This window comes from Tamandua tetradactyla, chromosome 6, assembly GCF_023851605.1.
Source record: "Tamandua tetradactyla isolate mTamTet1 chromosome 6, mTamTet1.pri, whole genome shotgun sequence".
NCBI classification, from domain to species: domain Eukaryota; kingdom Metazoa; phylum Chordata; class Mammalia; order Pilosa; family Myrmecophagidae; genus Tamandua; species Tamandua tetradactyla.
The window spans coordinates 26923854-26945757 of NC_135332.1; the positions used below are offsets into that span (position 1 = coordinate 26923854).

The following is a 21904-nucleotide window of genomic DNA, read 5'->3' on the forward strand; positions in this document are numbered from 1 at the left end:
CAAGTGATGCATAGCCATGTGGAGTAGTGGACAGAGTCTCACTTCACAGCCTGGCTCTGCCACTGACCAGCCAAATAACCTTACTTTCCTTTTACAAGCTTTGAGTTTCCACATGGGGACCACATTGAGCCATCCAGTAGGGGGGTGATGAGGATTTAAGGCTGTTTGTCAAAGTGGCTGGTGTTCAGTCAATGCTAGTTTATCCTCATCCTCTCTTCCCAGTGCCCTGCCAGTATGGCTTAATAAAGTAATGAACTTAGATGACAGAAAACTTGGGTTCTACCTACAACCTCCAGATGGGTCCCTAAACCAGATAAGTCCTGAAACCTACAGGACCCAGCCTCTCCAGAACACCAGATAGTTCCATCTCCCTACCCCATATTAGTGACAGACCCTTCCAACATGAAAAAGTTAGAATGGCCCAAACACCCCTAAAGAGAGGGATAGAAAGAGCAAAGGTGATGGTGGAGTTATACAGGGAAGATAGGTTTTAACAAATGAATATGATTGCTGAATCATTAAATTGATATCTCTTTTAGTCTCCAGTATCTTAGAGCAGCTAGAAGTAAAAACCTAAAATTGTGGAATTGTACACCATGTCAAACTCTGAAATATGTTCTACAACTAGTTGTGATGCTCTGCTTTGAAATTTATTGCTTTTTTGTATATGCTATTTTTCACAAAAAAAAGAAAGAAAGAAAAAGTTGATTGTGCTGATAAAAAAAAATTTAAGCCCTCTAGCCTCCTGTATTCTGGAGCAGCTGGAAGGAAAAATATGAGAGGATTGTATGGTAGCCCATGACAAACTCTGGGATCTGTCCTGTAACTACCTGTTGAAGAATGCTTTGAAAACTGTTGCTTTTTTATTTTTTCTCTTTGTATATATGTTATACTATACAATTTAAAAAGTTAAAAATAAAAAAAAGAAATTAAAGAAGTCATTAAATAGAAACTTCAACATCAGAAACTTTAAAATATAACTATGTAGTAGCCCCTCAAAAAGCTACAACTTGCATTTTTTTAAAAAGTGTATTTCTAAAAAAAAATCTTATCAGCTATACAAAAATCTGTATGGTTTTTATACTGAAGTTAATATTGAGCTGCATTTGAATTCAGTCTTAGCAAAACAACTGCCTGAGCACAAACGCATATTCCACACACGTCATTAAAGGATAGCCATTTATCCTTCATCTTCATACTCTTCCTCATCAGCTTCATCTTCTTCCTCCTCTGCCTCTTCATCTTCTGGTTCATTCTTTGAGCCTGTTGTCCTGCCAGGGTCCTTCTTTCCACTTCACTTTTGCCCTTGGCACCGTATGCAGCAATAGCCTTCTCATATTTCTCCATTAGCTTGGCTGCTTTCTATTCATATGGCTGCTTATCTTTGGCTGGCCGTTCAGACCACATTTCACCCAATTTTTTTGCAGTATCCCCAGTGAATAGGCCTGAATGTTCACTTTTGATCTTTGGATGATGTTCAGAGCAAAATAGGAAGGGGGCAGATGGTGGCCTTTTAGGGGCATTGGGAACTTTTTTCTTTTCTTTTGTATCACCTTTGGGAGGAATATAATTTTTCATCTCCATGTCATAATGAGCTTTGCCACTTTTGGCCATATCTTCAAACTTGAAATTTTCCTTTGCAGACATTATCTTCCATTTCTCAGAATATTTCTTGGAAAATTCAGTAAAGTTGACTAAGAGTCTGGGTGCTTCGTCTTGTGCTTTTCCAGGCACATCTGCACGAAGAAGGCATACAAGGACATTTTGCCTCTCGCCTTGTTGGGGTCTCCTTTATACATCATGAGAGCCCAGCATCTGGTGCAAACCATGGAACTTTGCCTCAGAGTCTCACAGAGTGGACGGATCAAGCAAGAAGCTTCCTCCTGAGGGCTCTGCATGAACTGGTTTATCCACCATAGGATCTTAAAGTTAGAAGGGGTCTTATAGCTCTTTGAATCCAACCTTCAGTCTGGAAAGTTCCATCTTGCAGCATATGTGGAAAATGGTTATCCAGATTCTTTCTGGACATTCCAGTGTTGGAAGATATCCTTACCTCCTAAGACATCCATTTTGGGACAACTTTAATTGGAAGCCTTTTCTTTATTGGATACTCTCTTATATCAGCACCTATTCTAGTTTGCTAACTGCTGGAATGTGATATGCCAGAAATGGCATGGCTTTTTAAAAAGGGAATTTATTAAGTTGCACGTTTACAGTTCTAAGTTCTAAGGCCATGGAAACGTCCTAACTACAGTTCTAAGGCCATGGAAACTTCCCGATTAAAGCAAGTCTATAAAAATGTCCAAAATTAAGGCACGATCAAGAGGTTACCTTCACTCTAGAAAGGCCAATGAAGTTCAGGGTTTCTCTCTCAGCTGGAAAGGCAGATGGTGAACATGGCAATGTCTGGTAGCTTTCTCTCCAGGATTCTTGTTTCACGAAGCATCCCTGGGGGCGTTTTCTTTCTTCATCTCCAAAGGTCTCTGGCTGCCTGGGATCTGTGGTTCTCGTGGCTCTAAAGCTTTCTGCAAAATATTTCCTCTTTTAAAGGATCCCAGTAAACTAATCAAGACCCACCTGGAATGAATGGAGTTACAATCAAAGGTTAATGCCCACAACTGGGCGTGCCACATCTCTGTGGAGATAATCTGATCAAGTTTCCAACCTGCAGTGCTAAATAGGGGTTAAAAAAAAGGCTGCCTCCACAAGATGGATCGGGACTAAAACATGGCTTTTCTAGGGTACATAATCCTTTCAAACCAGCACAGCATCTCTCATTAATTGTTCCTTCTTACCCATCACAGATCAACTTATCCTATTTTATTTTTGCCCTCCTTGAATACAACACTTCCTTAAACCTGTTCCTCAACTATCAGGTCAAAACTCCTTGTTTGGTTAAGAATTACTGATTATATATGCAGAATGGAATGATATCTTATAGTTTTGTTTGTTTGTTGTTAATTTTTTTTAATTAATAAAAAAAAGAATGCAAAAAAAAATCCCATTGCTTTATAAAGACAGAATAATCCCTATTCAGTACTGTATGTTTGAAACTGTAATCAGATCATCTCCCTATAGATGTGATTTAATCAAGAATGATTGTTAAGCTGGATTAGGTGATGACATGTCTCCACCCATTTGGGTGGATCTTGATAAGTTTCTGGAGTCCTATAAAAGAGGAAACATTTTGGAGAATGGAGACGATTTGGAGAGAGCAGAGAATGCTGCAGCATCATGAAGCAGAGTCCACGAGCCAGTGACCTTTGGAGATGAAGAAGAAAAATGCTCCTGGGGAGCTTCATGAAACCAGAAGCCAGGAGAGAAAGCTAGCAGATGACGCCATGTTTGCCATGTGCCCTTCCGGCTGAGAGAGAAGCCCTGACTGTGTTCACCGTATGCCTTCTCACCTGAGAGAGAAACTCTGAAGTTCATCAGCCTTCTTGAACCAAGGTATCTTTCCCTGGATACCTTTGATTGGACATTTCTATAGACTTGTTTTAATTGGGAGATTTTCTTGGCCTTAGAACTGTAAACTAGCAACTTATTAAATTACCCTTTTTAAAAGCCAAAAAAAAGCACTCCTTGTTTGGACATCCAGAAGGCTTCAAAGCAACTTCAAAACCCCATGCAGGTTTTCTCCTACTGCAGGCTCTAATTCCTCTTATGAGAAAATAACTGCCTGCTCCAACTGACAGTTTTTTCTGTTTTATATAAAATTCCCACCTTCCTGCTCCTGTAGCACCTCTCCTTTCATCATCAAGAAGGAAGAGAAATAAATGTTTAAGCAGAATTTAGCTTCAGGTCTTTGGTGAATTACATGCTCCTAGCTCTACTCCACCCCTTTCCAATCTGCCTGGTGTCTCAGATCACTCTGTGAAGGAGGTCCTGAGACCTAAACCTGCCCTTGGTGGCCATGGAGGTCACAACAAAAGGGACAACTGCCAAATTAGCGTCAGAGGGAAGACACCTCATAGATGTACTTTTTATTCCTCTTCCTAGATGGAGAATTCTGACATAGAGTTCTTCAGCGATGACCTTCCATGTTATGCTCCAGAATGACAAGATAAAAGGCACTGGAAGTGAGTGCTCAGGGATCCCAAGGACCATCAAAATACTCAATACAATTCTGCCTCTCCTTTCCTGGTTTGGGAAGTCAAGAGAGCAGAGGGGCCCAGCCTTGGCCATTGTTGTTGCTGGGAGGGACCATGGCCTCCCAGTTCTGCTCCCTTTACTGCTTCCACGATGTGGAGTACAGAGGAGGGAAATGGGGAGTTGAAGAATCTGGGAGTGGGGAAATGAGAGTAGGTTCATGGATAAGTTTGTCCAGGTCTTGCTGACCAAATCTCCACTAGGTGTAGAGGCCAGTTCCAAGCCCCAGTGCCAGCAGCTGCCATGGGTGAGTTCCAGCCTCTTCATCCCAGCCACTGGTGCTAAAGAGGGGTAGCTGAGGAGTCTTAAGGCTCTGGCAAAGAGGTAAGATCATATCAGCCATGCCACTTGACAAAGAGTTAGGAGAAATGCATGATGAATGAAAGGAATCAAAAGCCATATTCTACCTCCCCACCTACGATGGTCCAGGCCCAGTGCAGCCTTGTCTTGGGCCTTGGTGGGGAAGGGAAAGATAAAGATGCAGGCACATCCTGATTTAAACCAACTCAATGCACAAACAGTTATTTCTGGGAAGATGGTAGATCCAGTAGGGTGGGCTGATGTCACCAAAGCTTCATGAAACCTATTATTTGACCCAAGAATAGGGTCAAAATTTTTTAAATAAATAAACAATTGGGACTGTAGTTGAAGCAGAGAGACTGGGATGGAGAGAGAGGGGTGAGGGCGTTCAACCACGAGCCCACCATGGGAGGGAAGTACACTGGGGGAGGCATGGGTCCTGAGGGAGCAGCATGTTCCTCTACTCAGGCCAGCTCCCACAGCAAACTTGGAAGGTCTTCGTTTGAAGCCCCATGGCTGGGAGTTCCCACAGAGAGTCCAGAGGGCAATGGATTTGCTTCCCCTGTGCACAGGAATTGCTGCATCAGTGCATGGTGCCTGCTCCCCACCCCTGAAACAGGCTGCCATGAATACCTGGTTTTGGTGGAGACTCAGGTGTTCCCTCCCCAACCCCGGAGAAGAGGGGGATCACAGAGCAGAGCCGAACTGACAGCCAGCCAGTGAAGGAAGCTTGTGGGGTTCCAGTCCCACTTTCCTTTACTCATGGACACCTGGGGATCTTGGGCATGTCTGAGAAGGCTGGCCAAGCCGCACGCCGCCATCTTTTTTTTTTCCTGGTACACAGGCTGGGAGCTGAACGCAGATCTCCCACATGACAGGTGAGCTTTCTACTGCTGAACCACTTGTGCACCATTTTCTGCCTAGTTTTTTAAAACACGTTAAACATTTTTTTTCTCTTTTTGGTGCATAGATCGGGTTGAACCCAGGTCTCCCGCGTGACAGGTGGGCGTTCTGCCACCTAACCACCCATGTATCTTTTCTGCCTAGCTTTTAGTAGTCTCTCAAGTAGGATTTCACCCCTACATAAGATCCAGGCCTTGGTTTGGAAATTACTGACAAACCAAGTGTAAAAAAAGAAATGGCCCAGACCATATCAAAACACCAGAGGGGACACAGAATATGGAACAACTATTCAAGGATATTTAGAAATAAATGAAGGATATCAAGAAGCCACTTAGAAGAGCATAAAGAAGAATTCAGAAGATTAATAGAAAAATAGCAGATTTCACAGAGATGAAAGATACTGTAGACCAAATTAAAAATATACTAGAGTCACACAACAGCAGATTTGAAGAGGCAGAACAAAGAACAAGCAAACTAGAAGACAGAACAATTTGACTTGAGTGCACAAAAGAACAAATGTCTGGAAAGATGGAAAAAATGGAATTGGGTCACAGGGAAATGATAAACAACAAATGGCATGCAAATATGAGAATCACTTGTGTCCCAGAAGGAGAAGAGAAGAGTAAGTGGATGGGAAGGTTAGTTGAAGAGATGAGTGGATAAAACTTTCCAACCCTTATAAAAGACATAAATATGCAAGCCAAAGAAGGCCAACCCAAACCCCAAATAGGATAAATCCAAATAGGCCTACACCAAGACACATACTAATCAAACTCTCAAATGTTAAAGAGAAGCAGAAAGTCCTGAAAGCTGCACAAGAAAAACAATCTACTACATACAAGGGAACCCAACCACATAAGACTGTGTTCAGACTACTCAAGAGGCACCATGGAGGTGAGAATTTTTTCTCATGTAATATCTTTAAGATCCTGAACAAGAAAGGCTTCTAGCCAAGAATTCTGTATCCAGCCACATTGACCTTTAAGACTGAAGGAGGTATTAAAATCTTCAAAGACAAAGACTAAGAGAACTAGTCAAGAAAAAACCTGCCCTATCAGAAATACTAAAGGGAATTCTGTCCGTTGAAGAAAAAAAAAGACAAGAGAGGGAGGTCCAGAGGAGGGCACAGAATTGAAGAGTACCGGTAAGGGTAATTCAAAGGATAAAGAGAGAGAGAGGGAAAAGAATATATAGATCTCACAAATAAAAACTAAAGGATACTGTTGACTCTTAAGAATACCTGGGGCTCATACTGAGGCTCTATAAAGATTTCATGTACTACCTTTGTTTTCATGGAATCTATAATTCCAAGAGGGTTCCCATGTCAAATAAATCCTGAAACCTAGAGGAGCCAGCTTCTCCAAGATTATCGATTAATTACATTCCCCTATCTTTTGGTGTTAACACCCCTTCTCAACATGAGAAGGTCAGAATGAGCATTATCCAAAGATCCCTATAGATTGGGAGACTGGTCAAAGGAGAAGATTGAGATATAAAAGAGAAAATATGATTTAACAAGTAAGTATGACTGCTGAATCACTAGTTAATATTTCTTCTAGCCTCCAGTGTTTTGAAGCAACTAGAAGGGAAAATCTGAGATGGTGAAATGGTAACCTATGACAAACTCTGGGATCTGTTCTATAATTACTTGTTGAAGTGTAATTTGAAAATTATTGCTTTTTTCTTTTTTTGCTTTGTATATATGTTAGATTTTACAATAAAAATTTTTAAAAATTATTTTTAAAGCATTTTTGTAAATTCACCTGAAAAAAAAAACCCTAAAGGAAAAGGTGGTAGATTCAAAACTGCTTTTATAGTAATAACTTTGGATGTTAATGGACTAAACTTACCAATTAAAAAAGACAAATTGGCAGAATGGATTTTAAAAGAATGATCCATCTATATGCTGTTTATAAGAGATGCATCTTAGACGCAAGGATACAAACGCAAGGATACAAAAAAGTGAAAGGATGGAAAAAGAGGTTCTATGCAAGTTGTAATCAAGAGAAAGCAAGAGTAGCTATACTAATATCAGATAAAATAGACTTTAAATGTAAAGACAGCATATGAGTTAAAGAAGGACACTACATATTAATAAAGGAACAATGCACCAAGAAGAAATAACAATCATAAATATTTATGCTCTGAAACAAGGAGCTCCAAAGTACATGAGACAAACATTGGCAAAACAAAAGGAAGCTATAGATTTTTCAACAATAATAGTAGGAGATTTCAATACACCACTCTCCTCCATAGACAGAACAATCAGACAAAGGATCACCAAGGAAACAGACAACTTAAATAATGTGATAAATGGATTAGACCTAGTAGACATATATAGATTGTTACACCCCAAAACACCAAGATATAGTCTTCTCTAGTACTCATGGAACATTCTCCAGGATAGATCATATGCTGGGATACAAAACAGGTCTTATAAGTTTAATAACATTGAAATTATCCAAAGTACTTTCTCTGACCACAATGGAATGAAGCTGGAAATTAATAACCGCCAAAGAACCAGAACTTTCACAAATGTATGGAGATTAAACAACACACTCTTAATTAATGGGTCAAAGAAGAAATTGCTGGAGAAATTGTAAATATCTGGAGACAAATGAAAGTGAGAATACAACATATCAGAACTTATGGGATGCAGCAAAGCTAGGAATGAGAGGGAAATTAATTGTCCTAAATGCCTAAATTTTAAAAAGAAGAACAAGCAAAAATTGAGGACTTAACTGCTTATCTGGAGAAATTAGAGAAAGAACAGCAAACTAACCCACAAAATAGACGAAGAGAAATAACAGAGATTAAAGTAGAAATAAATGAACTGGAGAAAACAACAACAACAAAAAAAATCCAACAACATCAACAGAAAGAATCAACAAAACCAAAAAGTTGGCTCTTTGAGAGGCACACTTATCCACTGTTGGTGGGAATGTCAAATGGTACAACCGCTGTGGAAGGCAGTTTGGCGGTTCCTCAAAAAGCTAAATATAGAATTGCCATATGACCCAGCAATACCACTGCTAGGTATCTACTCAGAGGAAGTGAGGGCAAGGACCCAAAGGACATTTGCACACCAATGTATATAGCAGCATTATTTACAATTGTGAAGAGATGGAAACAGCCAAAATGCCCACCAACAGATGAGTGGCTAAACAAACTGTGGTATATACAAACGATGGAATATTAGGCAGCTGTAAGACAGAATAAAGTTATGAAGTGTGTAAAAACATGGATGGACCTTAAGGACATTATGCTGAGTGAGATTAGCCAGAAACAAAAAGACAAATACTGTATGGTCTCACTGATATGAACTGACATTAGTGAATAAATTTGGAGAATTTCGTTGGTAACAGAGACCATCAGGAGATAGAAATAGAGTAAGATACTGGGTAATTGGAGCTGAAGAGATACAGACTGTGCAACAGGACTGAATGTAAAAACTCAGAAATGGACAGCACAATACTACCTAACTGTAATACAATTATGTTAAAACACTGAATGAAGCTGAATGTGAGAATGATAGAGGCAGGAGGGCTGGGGGCACAAATGAAATCAGAAAGAAAGACGATAAAGATTGAGATGGTATAATCTAGGTATGCTTAGAGTGTATAATGATAGTGACTAAACGTACAAATTTTAAAAACGTTTTTGCATGAGGAAGAACAAAGGAATGTCATTACTGCAGGGTGCTGAAAATTGATGGTGATTAATATTTTAAAATTTCAACTTATGTGTTAGACTAAAGCAAAAAATGTTTATTTGGTACAAAATTTATATTTTGACTAGTGCATTTCCTAATATAACTTATGTAGACAGCTTAATTGAACACCATAAGTACATGGAACCTTGACTAGGACATGAGATTGTGTTGGTTTGTCCAGAGTGATGCCCCGATAAATCCCAGAGTTATTTGAACAGTGAATAAAAAAGTATTTGCAAAGTCCCCTTTAGGGAATGGTGAGAACAGGGGAAAATTCAACTTCCCCAAGTTGAATTCTTGATATTCTCATAAGCAGTGTGGACAACCAAAGCTATAGGCTGAGCCCCCAGTCTTGGGGTTTGTTCATATGAAACTTAACCCCACAAAGGATAGGTCAAGCCTACTTAAAATTAGGCCTAAGAGTCACCCCCAAGAGAGCCTCTTTGGGACTTCCGGAGAAGATGGCGGCTTAGTAAGACGCGCGGGTCTTAGTTCCTCCTCCAGAAAAGCAACTAAAGAAACAGAAACAATACGAAACAGCTCCCGGAGTCACGACAGAGACCAAAAAGACAGCGTACCCCATTCTGGAACAGCTGAACGGGCAGGGAGAATCTGCTGCGGTGAGATACCCGAGGGGCGCGCGTTTTCCCGGCCGGGGCGACTGGCGACTGGGGTCCCCTCCACGCACGTGGCTCCCCGGTCTGACTGGGAACGTTGGATAGCGGGGCCCTCCCGTCACGCTTGGCGTTTTGGGCCAGCTGGGCAATTAGGACCGGCACTCCCCCAAGCCGCGGTGGCCAGCGACCCCCGCCTCCACGCGCGGTTTCCCGGGCGGACTGCCGTGCAGACAGACGAGCGCCACAAGCGCCACCTACTGGGCAGGAAAAGAAAAACAGAGCCCAGAGATTTCACAGAAAAAGCTTTCAACCAGCTGGGTCCCACACCCAGGGAAATCTGATCAAATGCCCAGACACCAGCAGAAAATAATGGATGACGCTCGGAAAATTGAAGATATGGCCCAGTCAAAGGAACAAACCAATAGTTCAAATGAGATACAGGAGCTGAGACAACTAATGCTGAATATACGAACAGAAATGGAAAAATTCTTCAAAAACCAAATCAATAAATTGAGGGAGGACATGAAGAAGACATGGGCTGAACAAAAAGAAGAAATAGAGAATCTGAAAAAACAAATCACAGAACTTATGGGAGTGAAGGACAAAGAAGAAAAAATGGGAAAAAACAATGGATACCTACAATGGTAGATCTAAAGAGACAGAAGCTACAATTAGTGAACTGGAGGATGGAACATCTGAATTCCAAAAAGAAACAGAAACTATAGGGAAAAGAATGGAAAAACTTGAGCAGGGGATCAGGGAACTGAATGACAATATGAAGCGCACAAATATACGTGTTGTGGGTGTCCCAGAAGGAGAAGAGAAGGGAAAAGGAGGAGAAAAACTAATGGAAGAAATTATCACTGAAAATTTCCCAACTCTTATGAAAGACCTAAATTTGCAGATCCAAGAAGTGCAGCGCACGCCAAAGAGAATAGACCCAAACAGGCGTTCTCCAAGACACTTACTAGTTAGAATGTCAGAGGTCAAAGAGAAAGAGAGGATCTTGAAAGCAGCAAGAGAAAAACAATCTGTCACATACAAGGGAAACCCAATAAGACTATGTGTAGATTTCTCAGCAGAAACCATGGAAGCTAGAAGACAGTGGGATGATATATTTATATTACTAAAAGAGAAAAACTGCCAACCAAGACTCCTATATCCAGCAAAATTGTCCTTCAAAAATGAAGGAGAAATTAAAACATTTATAGACAAAAAGTCACTGAGAGAATTTGTGACCAAGAGACCAGCTCTGCAAGAAATACTAAAGGGAGCACTAGAGTCAGATATGAAAAGACAGAAGAGAGAGGTATGGAGTAAAGTGTAGAAAGAAGGAAAATCAGATATGATATATATAATACAAAAGCCAAAATGGTAGAGGAAAATATTATCCAAACAGTAATAATACTAAAAGTTAATGGACTGAATTTCTCAATCAAAAGACATAGAATGGCAGAATGGATTACGACCCAGCAATACCACTGCTAGGTATCTACTCAAGGGACTTAAGGGCAAAGACACAGACGGACATTTGCACACCAGTGTTTATAGCAGCATTATCTACAATTGCAAAGAGATGGAAACAGCCAAAATGTTCATCAACAGACGAGTGGCTAAACAAACTGTGGCGTATACCTACGATGGAATATTATGCAGCTTTAAGACAGACTAAACTTATGAAGCATGTAATAACATGGATGGACCTAGAGAACATTATGCTGAGTGAGTCTAGCCCAAAACTAAAGGACAAATACTGTAAGGTCCCACTGATGTGAACCGACATTGGAGAATCAGCTTGGAATATATCATTGGTAACAGAGACCAGCAGGAGTTAGAAACAGGGTAAGATAATGGGTAATTGGAGCTGAAGGGATACAGACTATGCAACAGGACTAGATACAAAAACTCAAAAATGGACAGCACAATAATACCTAAGTGTAATGTAACTAGGTTGGAACACTGAATGAAGCTGCACCTGAAATACGGTTTTTTGTTTGTTTGTGTGTTTGTATCTTTTGTTTTTGTTTTTTTCTTTTTCCTTTATATATATATATATATTATTAGTATTATTATTTTAATTCTCTTCTCTATATTAACATTCTATATCTTTTTCTGCTGTTTTGCTAGTTCTTTTCCTAAATCGATGCAAATGTACTAAGAAATGATGATCATACATCTATGTGATGATACTAAGATTTACTGAGTGCATTTGTAGAATGGAATGATTTCTAAATGTTGTGTTAATTTCTTTTCTTTTTTTTGATTAATAAAAAAATTTAAAAAAAAAAAAAAAAAAAGAGAGCCTCTTTGGTTGCTTAGATGTGGCTCTCTCTCCAGCCAACACAACAAGCAAACTTACCACCCTCCTCCTGTCTACGTGGGACGTGAGTCCCAGGGGTGCGGACCTTCATGGCAACATGGGACAGAAATCCTAGAATAAGCTGAGACTCAGCATCAAGAGATTGAGAAAAACCCTAGAATGAGCTGAGACTCAGCATCAAGGGATTGAGAAAAACCCTAGAATGAGCTGAGACTCAGCATCAAGGGATTGAGAAAATCTTCTCAACCAAAAGGGGGAAGAGTGAAATGAGACAAAGTGTCAATGGCTGAGAGATTCCAAACAGAGTCCAGAGGTTATCCTGGAGGTTATTCTTACGCATTAAGTAGATACCACCTTGTTATCCAAGATGTAATGGAGAGGTTGGGGGGAACTGCCTGAAAATGTAGAGCTGTGTTCCAGTATCCATGTTTCTTGAAGATGATTGTATAATGATATAGCTTTCACAATGTGACTGTGTGATTGTGAAAACCTTGTGTCTGATGCTCCTTTTATCTACTTTGTCAACAGACAAGTAGAACATATGGAATAAAAATAAATAATAGGGGGAACAAATGTTAAAATAAATTTAGTTTGAAATGCTAATGATCAATGAAAGGGAGGGGTAAGGGGTATGGTATGTATAAATTTTTTTTTCTGTTGTCTTTTTATTTCATTTTCTGAATAGATGCAAATGTTCCAAGAAATGATCATGATGATGAATATGCAACTATATGATGATATTGTGAATTACTGATTATATATGTAGAATGGAATGATAAAAAAAAAAAGTTGGCTCTTTGAGAAAACCAGTGAAATTGATGGAATCCTAGCTAGGCTGACAAAAATAAAAAGAGAGAGGACACAGACAAACACAATCAGAAATGAGAGGATTCTAAAGAAATTTTAAAAATCAGAAGAGGATACTATGAACAACTACATGCCAACAAATTATACAACTTAGATGAAATGGACAAACTCCTAGAAACAAATGAACTACCTACACTGACTTGAGAAGAAATAGAAGATCTCAACAAGCCAATTACAGGTAAAGAGAGTCAATCCGTCAACAAAAAACTTCCTACAAAGAAAAGCCCAGGACCAGATGGCTTCACAGGGGAATTTTATCAAACATTCCAAAAAGAACTAACACTTGCTCAAACTTCTCCAAAAACTTGAGGGAAAAGGAACGCTACCTAATTCATTTTATGAAGCTAACATCACTCCAATACCAAAACCAGATAATTATGCTACAAGAAAACTACAGACCAATCTCCCTAATGAACATGCAAAAACTCTCAAGAAAATACTAGCAAATTAAATCCAAAAACATATGAAAAGAATTATACATCATGACCAAGTGGGGTTTATACCAGAAATGCAAAGCTGGTTCACATAAGAAAATCAATGTGATACAGCACATTAACAAATCAAAAGAGAAAAATCACATGATCATATCGATTGATGGTGAAAAAGCACTCGAAAAAATTCAGCATCCGTTTCTGATAAAAACACTTCAAAAATTAGGAATTGAAGGAAACTTCCTCACTATCACAAAGGACAAATTCCTAGAAACACATGAACACATATATGAAAAATCTATAGCCAGCATCACCCTTAACGGCAAGAGATTGAAAGCACTCTCCCTAAAATCAGGAATGAGACAAGGATGCCTGTTGTCACCACTATTATTCAACATTGTACTAGAAGTCCTAGCTAGAGCGATCAGGCAGGAGAAAAAAATAAAAGGCATCTGAATAGGAAAGGAAGAAGTAAAACTTTCATTATTTGCAGACAACATGATCCTATACTTAGAAAACCCTGAGAAATCTATAACAAAGCTACTTGAGCTAATAAACAAATTCAGCAAAGTGGTGGGATGCAAGATTAGTGTACAAAAATCATTAATGTTTCTATACTCAGGTTGTGACCTAATTGAGGAGACAATTAAGGAAAAAAATCCATTCAAAATAGCAACCAAGAATCAAGTATCTATGAATAAGCTCAACCAGAGATGTCAAGGACTTGTACACAGAAAAGTACAAAACATTGCTAAAAGAAATAAAAGAAGACCTAAGTGAATGGAAAGACAATCCGTGTTCACGCTAGTTATCAAATCTTTCTGAAAGGAAAGAGACCTTGTATATCTAGATATCCTAAAAAAAGAAGAGCAAAGTGGGAGGACTAACACTTCTTGCCTTTAAAGCTAACTATAAAGCCACAGTGGTCAAAACAGAATGATACTGCCACAAAGATAGAAGTATTGATCAATAGAATCTAACTGAGAGCACAGAAATAGACCACCAAATCTATGATCAATTGATCTTCAATAAGGCCTCCAAATCCACTGCACTGGGACAGAAGAATCTTCAATAATTGGGCATGAGAAAACTGGATATCAATGCCAAAATAATGAAATAGGACCCCTACCTTACCTTAATTCAAAATTAATTTTTTCTTATCTAAATATAAGAGCCAGTACCATAAAACTCCTAGATGAAAATATAGGGAAACATCCTACTAATAATAGGAGGTAGCTTCTTAAACTTTACACCCAAAGCATAAGCAACGAAATTTAAAATCAATAAATGGGAACTCCTTAAAATCTAAAGCTTCTGTGCCTCAAAGAACTTTGTTAAAAAGATAAAGAGACAGCCAACTCAATGAGAGGAAATATTTGGAAACCACATATCAGATAAAGGTTTGACATCCTGTGCACATAAAGTATACAATTCAATAACAAAAGAATAACCGAATTATAAAATGGGAAAAAGATATGAAGATATTTTTCCAAAGAACAAATATAAACAGCTAAATGGCACATGAAGAGATGCTCATCTTCATTAGCTATAAGGGAAATGCAAATTAAGACTATGATGAGATATCACCTCACACCTATAAGAATGGCTGCTATTAAACTGAAAATACAGATGTTGGAGAGGATGTGGGGAAACTGGAACTCATTTTCACTGCTGGTAGGAATGCATAATGGTACAGTCGCTGTGGAATAGTTTGGTGGTTCCTCAGAAAATTAAATATTGAGTTGCCCCACAACCCAACAGTACCAATACTAGGTATATAGTATCCAGAAGAACTGAAATTAGTGGCACAAACAGACATTTGCCCACTGATATCCATAGCAACACTTTTCACAATTGCCAAAAGATGGAAATAATCCAAGTGCCCATCAACAGAAGAGAGGATAAACGAATTGTGGTATGTACAAATATCATGGTTCATGTGTCAACTTGGCTAGGTGGTGGTGCACAGTTGTCTGGTCAGGCAAGCACTGGCCTGTCTGTTGCTATGAGGACATTTCATGGACTTAAATCATGATTACACTAGCTGTATCCATAGTTGACTGCATTTGTAATCACTAAGGGGAGTGTCTTCTGCAATGAGTGATGCTCAGTCTCATCACTGGAAGGCTTTTAAGGAGTATTCAGAAGAGACCATCATTCTTCCTTCTTCAGAGCTTGTGAGCCTCTCCTGTGGGGTCCATCCAGACACTTCATCAGAGTTGCTAGCTTCACAGCCTGCCCTACAGATTTGGACTCTTCCATCCCCACGGTTGTCCAGCCAGCCTCTCCTGAGAGTTTGTTGCAGACTTTCACCGGAGTTTCCAGTTTGCGACCTGCCCTGCAGACCTTGGACTCTACATTCCCATGGTTACGTGAGACACTTTTTTATCTACGGATATCTCCTGCTGATTGTGTTTCTCTAGAGAACCCTAGCTAATACAACATGCTATGGAATATTCTGCAACAGTAAGGTGAAATGAGGTCCTGAACATGTGACAACATGAAAAGTGAGAACATAATGCTGAATGAAATAAGTCAGACATAAAAGTCTAGATACTGTATGATTTCTCTATTGTGACTCTGGTAAAGGTAACCTCAGAGGTTTGTACTGTGGAATTTAGGGGACGTAGAGGTACACAGAAGCTAGAGGAGGGGAAAAGATTACCCAGTGAGGGTGAACTTAAATGTAAGGGAATGTATAGAAAGGATGGTAGCTAACTAGTGGGATTATAATTAACACTGCCATATTGAAGATGAATATGATTGAAAAAGGATGTTAGTATCCTGTAATCCCACTGATTAACTCTACAATTATAAATAAATTATTGCATGAACTCCTTCAAAGATTTGATCTTGTACAAAAAGCCAATAATAGAGGTGTATAAGGGGAAAACTAATATTGTATGCTATGGCCTATAGTACCGCAGCAATATCAGAGGAAATGGTTAATGGGAAGAGACAAGAGATTAGGGTAGATTTTGATTACATATTTGGTGAGGCTGTGTTTGTTGGCTCTTTTTCTGTTTGGATCAGTGAAGATGGTCTGGAACTAAGGGTGCTGCTGATTGAATAGCCAAGTGAGGACACTGTACGACATGATTTGTTTATTTTGGACATTATCCATGATGCCTGATGTATGGAGGGTGCAAAGAGTAGAATGACTAAGAAGCCAAAAGGTGAACTATGATATATATATCATATATACATGATGGAATACTGTGCAGCTACAGGAAGAAATGACATCATGAAGCACACAACAAACAGAATGAAACTTGGGGACAATGTGTTGTGCAAAATATGCCAGAAACAAAAGAACAAATATGCTATGGTCTCTTTCAGAAAACACCTATAAGAAAATCGGAGCCTAGCTTGTAAGCTCTTATAGCAGCCATACTTAGTCCGAAGTTCTAAGTGTATTTCTGGATTCTGAGATGCTGAGTTGTGTGCATATAAACTGGCATTGCCCTAGAGTTTTGAGTGCCTCTGTGACACCCAAGTTTCAGAGCTGGAGTTCTACCGCTCTGAAAGTCAGCATTGCTACAAATAATAACAGTAAAGTAACGAAAAAGAGATAAGCCTTCAATTAGAGATAAAAATGAAGTTGATTGATTGGGACTAAGGTAAATCAGAGTATAGAGCAAAACATGGTATGTGTAAACTGGAGCTTTGCCTGCTGTATGAGACTGGGAACTGAGAGGTCTTTTGTGTCTAGAACCTAAAATTTCTGTAACATATAATCTAATCAACCGTCCAGATAGCTCATTTAGACAACCCAAACACATGGGGCCCAGAAAGGGAATGAGGCCTTAGAATTCTCTATAGCTAAATGTAATACCCAGAAATATCCCAGACTATGGTGGGCTGATAATTTAAAAGTATTGATAGAAAAAGTTTCATGAACTAAGTTTACTTTCCTGAAACTTATAACCTCCAGAGAGTTCCTAAGCTAGATGAGTTCTGAAACCCAGAGGGGCCAGCCTCTCAAAGAATATCAACTAATTGCATCCCCTTATCCTATACTGTTATCCCTTTTCAACATGAAAAAGTTAGAATGGGCATAACCCAAACCCTATAGATTGGGAGTAGAATCAAAGAAGGAGGAATTATAACAGAAGATAGGATTTAACAAATGAGTATGACTGTTGAATCACCCTAATGATAGTTCTTTTGACTTCAGTGTTTTGGAGAAACTAGAAGGAAAGACCTGAAAATATGGAATGGTAACCCATACCAAACTTTGAAAATTTGTTCTGTAACTACTCTGTTAAAGTGTACTTTGAAAATTATTGCTTTTTATTCATATGTTATATTTCACAATTTAAAAAGATTTTAAAATCTGATAAAAATAAAATAAAAATAAGTAAAATAAAATAAATAAAATTCATATTTGGAATGACACAGTATTAGAACTAAAAAGGCCCTTGTTTTAATTTCCTAGTTGTTAAAGCAAATGCCATGCAATGGTTTGTTTACAACGGGAATTTATTAGCACTATTAAGGCTAAGATGCTTCCACTTTTTGGTGGAAGGAACTACATTCACAAAGCTTACCTTTTGTGCAACACTGGTGTACAAATATCTGAGTCCCTCTTTTCAGTTCTTTTGGAATGTAACTTGGAGTGGAATTGCCAGGTCATGTGGGAATTCTATGTATAACTTTCTGAGGAACTGCCAAATCGTTTTTCTCCGTGGCTGCACCAACAACAATGTACGAAATTTCCTTATTTCTCTGCATCCATGCCAACACTTGTTATTTTCATTTTTTTTTCATAATAGCCATCCTAGTGGGTTTAAATGGTATCTCATTATAGTTTTAGTTTGCATGTCTCTAATGGCTAATGATGTTGAGCATCCTTGCAGATACTTTTTTGGCCATTAGAATATGTTCTTTAGAGAAATATCTATTCAAATCCTTGGTCGTTTTTTTTAGTTCTTTAGTTGTAGGAGCTCTTTATATCTACCTATTCTTCTTCTTCTTTTTTTTTTTTTAATATGGAACGCTTCACGAATTTGCGTGTCATCCTTGAGCAGGGGCCATGCTAATCTTCTCTGTATCATTCCAATTTTAGTATATGTGCTGCCGAAGCGAGCACTCTACCTATTATTCTTCATCTCACTTTTTAAAAACTTAACAATAAATATATGGTGATATTTGAGTATCAGTACATCTGGATCTACTTCATTCTTTTTAATAACTGCATATCATTCCATAATTTGAACATTTCACTATTTAATCATTCCCCCATTGATAGGCACTTAGATTGCTGCCAGTTCTTTTCTATTAAAAACAATATTGAAATAACCTTGTGTATATATCTTTGCACAGTTATGGGAATGCATCAGTAGAGTAAATTCCGAGGAGTCAAATTGTCCTATCAAGGGTGTGTACATTTTAAATTTTTTGATAGATACAGCACTGCCGGACCAGAGGGAAACCTCCCAGTAGATTTTCTGGGACTGAACTCTAGTCCTGTGCTACTCCTCTCTCACAGTTTTGAATATCTTTTGCTCTCTTCCCAACTCCATCTGGTGGCCCACAATGTCCCCTTGCCTGGAGCCACAAATTTGAGGGGCAAGACTCACAGCTGCCATCAGCAGGTAAAAGATACTGAGTTCTATGGGACATTTCAGACTTTTCTCACCTCCTTCAACCAAAGACTGTTATCCCGAGTAAAGAGGTCAGACCGGAACCTGCCAGTCATCAACCTCAAGGTAAACAAAGCTTGTTGACCCAGCCTTAGCCACCCAAGTACCCTGGAGCTGGCCCAGCCTCATCCAGGAATTCCCAGTGGGCTCCAGCCTAGCCAAATCCATCTACCAAATCCAGAGCCACACTTTCAGTCCAGCCCCTCTGCTTTGTCAGCCAGCAAGTAGGAAGCACACTGCCCTTTCTGGGAGAGCAACTGGACCAAAGAAGGAGACACAACCCCTGCCTTCAAGGCATCCACTCTCCCAGCCACTGAAAGGGGAGACAGGAAACACCCACCACCCAGTTGAATAGTTGTAGGAGTATTACAACTCCTTGTTGTTATTTGTAGGTTGTTATTCTTAACAACCTAAGAATACTTACAAAGGGAATGCATCCGCATATGCAAATGTACTCCTAAAGACTTGAAGAAGTCTTGATAAAATAGAGAAAACTCCCTGGAGGGGAGATATTTTGAACTAGTTTTGGAGGAAGGGACACCTGGGACTGACAGGAGAGAGATGGTCTTTTGAGGTGATAACTGCTGACATATTTCGAGCTCTTACTGTCTGTCAGGCAATGCACTAAGCATTTTACATGTGTTATCTCACTCTATGAGGAGGTACTCTCATTATCCTCATTTTAGATGAAGAAATGAAGACACGGAGAATGGCTGAATGTCATACATTCATCAAGTACTGTAGTCAGGAGACCGACTCAAGTACTCCACCACACCCATAGGGCTAGAGGAGAAATGGGGGCTATGTCAGGGTAGCTAGTTTGGGTCCCAGCAGAGTATGGGGGAGGATATGAGGATGGTGCCTGTCCCCTCCCCTACCATCGCCTCCTAGAACTAACTCCCACCTAGAGCTGACTCCCACCGCCTTCTTGCTTTCTAGGGCCAAAAGGAAACCCCCTTTTTATGGGCAAGGCCTCCCAAGGCCTATACATCCCAGACTCCCATCTACTCTTTCAAGAGCTTCCTTGTAGGTTCTGGGAAAGGGGAGGGGCTGGCAGAGAAACAAATTTGGCCAGAAGAGAAGGGAAAGGGATGGAGAAGAGAGCAGCTCTGACCAGACTACACAATGCTTAAAAGCAGGAGGAGATTTGTCCTCGCTGTTTGCATTTCACTTGGCCCTCTGTACCATTGACGAAGGATAATAATATGGGGAAACTGAGGCCAAGGGAGAATTCTGACTCAGGTGTGTGTGACTCCAAAACCCTTTTTTATATTATCGTGGTAAAATATATATAAAATAAAATTTCCCATTGTGGCCATTTTTAAGTGTAACATTCAGTGTCATTAATTATATTCACAATGTTGTGCTACCATCATCAGTATGTTTCCAAAATTTTTATTACCCAAAACAGAAACACTGTATCCATTAAGCAATAATTCCAATTGCCCTTCCCCTGCCCCGAGTACTAGTAACCTCTAGTCAACTTTTTGTCCCTATGAATTTGCTTATTCTAGATATTTCACATAAATGGAACCATACAATATTGTCCTTTTGTGTCTGACATTTCAATTTGTATAACGTTTTCAGGGTCCATCATGCTCTTGCATGAATCAGAACTTCATTCCTTTTTATGGTTGAATAATATAATACTAGGACTCGGCAGAAGCCACTGTAGGGACTTCTCTCAATGGAAAAGCCAAAGGAATTTCATTCTTGCTTCATCCTACTTCCACCCTTGTTTCCTGACATATTATACATATTCCCCTCCTCACCAGTCTTCCCTTGGGCTTTGCCAGCAGTGGGCACAGGGCATGCTGGAGTTATTTCACAACCTCTGGTTTCCTATAGAAGAAAAGGGGAATTAAATCCACAAATTGCATTACCCGTCTAAGGAAAATTCCTGCTTTCTGATTCTGATATCCTTAGCCTCCTATTCTAAATGCCTCCGCTCATCTCATATAACCAATCTTCACAGAACTGAGGGAATACCATTATTATCGACAATTTTTAGTAGAGGAAACTGAAGCACCACAAAACTTGGCAAATTAAGGAGCCAGGACTGAAACCCATGCAGAATATAGGAGTAGTGATTGGGAAGGGGGTGTTTCAGAGAGAATTAGCAATCAAATTATGTTACTTTTTTCTATCATCTCCTTTTTCTTTTGTCTTCTTAACATTGTGGATTGACAAGTATAAATCCACTCGAACATTTATACCTCAGAGTAATAAACTAAAAAGATTGTCAATTTGGCGTTTCCTCACCAAACGTGAACAGTTATTCTGGATTGCAGAATTCAGAATTTAACACTGAAGAGAGCAAAAGGAACAAGTATTCAGGCATCCCCGGGCAGTCTGAGTGAAAAGATTTGAACATATCTCGCTGCAAAACTGGCAAAACCTTGAAGCGGCAACTATAAACTATTCCTTTTATCAGTTGCAGTCCATAGCTGCTGAATGTTATACTGTTTTGTATGACCTCTCTACATCCTACTATACGAAAACTAAAAACTACAGCTATATCACAAATCGTTTCTTTGGAAATAAATTCTTCGGGAAGGCAAGTTAGATAGGCGCCGGACCCTCTTCGCTTAGCCAACTCTCTAAGGCTGTGTCCTGAAAGCTGGCGCTCAGTTTCCTCAGGAAGGTGGAGCTGAAACTCCTATTCCTTTCACTAACTACCTCAGGAGGTTTTCAGATTGCAGAGACTAGAAATAGGTTAGTGGTTCCAGAGAAATAAATATCCTCTCTACCCTCTTCACTTTCTCCTGGCAGCTTGCACCTCAGGTTTTAACCCCTTGCCGCTTCCACAGGAACTCTCTTCAGTGTTTTCCTCACAGAAAGAACGACCCCAACTCACTGGCCACATCCCCCGTCTGTCTCCCCGCTTCTACGCCTAGTGGTGCCTTTCGAAAACGCTTTAGACCCGCCTCCTTTGCCTAATTGGTTCATTCGAACAGGCT

At 39.5% G+C, this 21904-nt stretch overlaps 1 long non-coding RNA gene, 1 other non-coding gene and 1 pseudogene across 6 annotated transcripts in view; all 3 read right to left on the minus strand.

Moving 5' to 3' along the window:
* LOC143687472 (uncharacterized) overlaps nt 1–21808 on the minus strand; it is a 33704-nt gene extending 11896 nt beyond the window's left edge. For 4 of the 5 annotated variants that reach the window (XR_013177547.1, XR_013177544.1, XR_013177545.1 and 1 more), the window contains exons 1-2: nt 21695–21808; nt 20717–20786 (exon numbers count right to left, since the gene is read on the minus strand). This is a non-coding gene — a long non-coding RNA (uncharacterized LOC143687472). Of the gene's footprint in view, nt 1–20716; nt 20787–21206 lie in introns of all 5 variants that reach the window. The other variant, XR_013177546.1, reaches the window with a different exon arrangement.
* Nucleotides 1081–2316, minus strand: LOC143687471 (high mobility group protein B2 pseudogene; annotated as a pseudogene).
* On the minus strand, nt 18285–18391 carry LOC143689138 (U6 spliceosomal RNA). Its single transcript, XR_013178604.1, has one exon. It is a non-coding gene; the product is annotated as a U6 spliceosomal RNA (small nuclear RNA).
* Nucleotides 21809–21904: the final 96 nt, after the last annotated feature.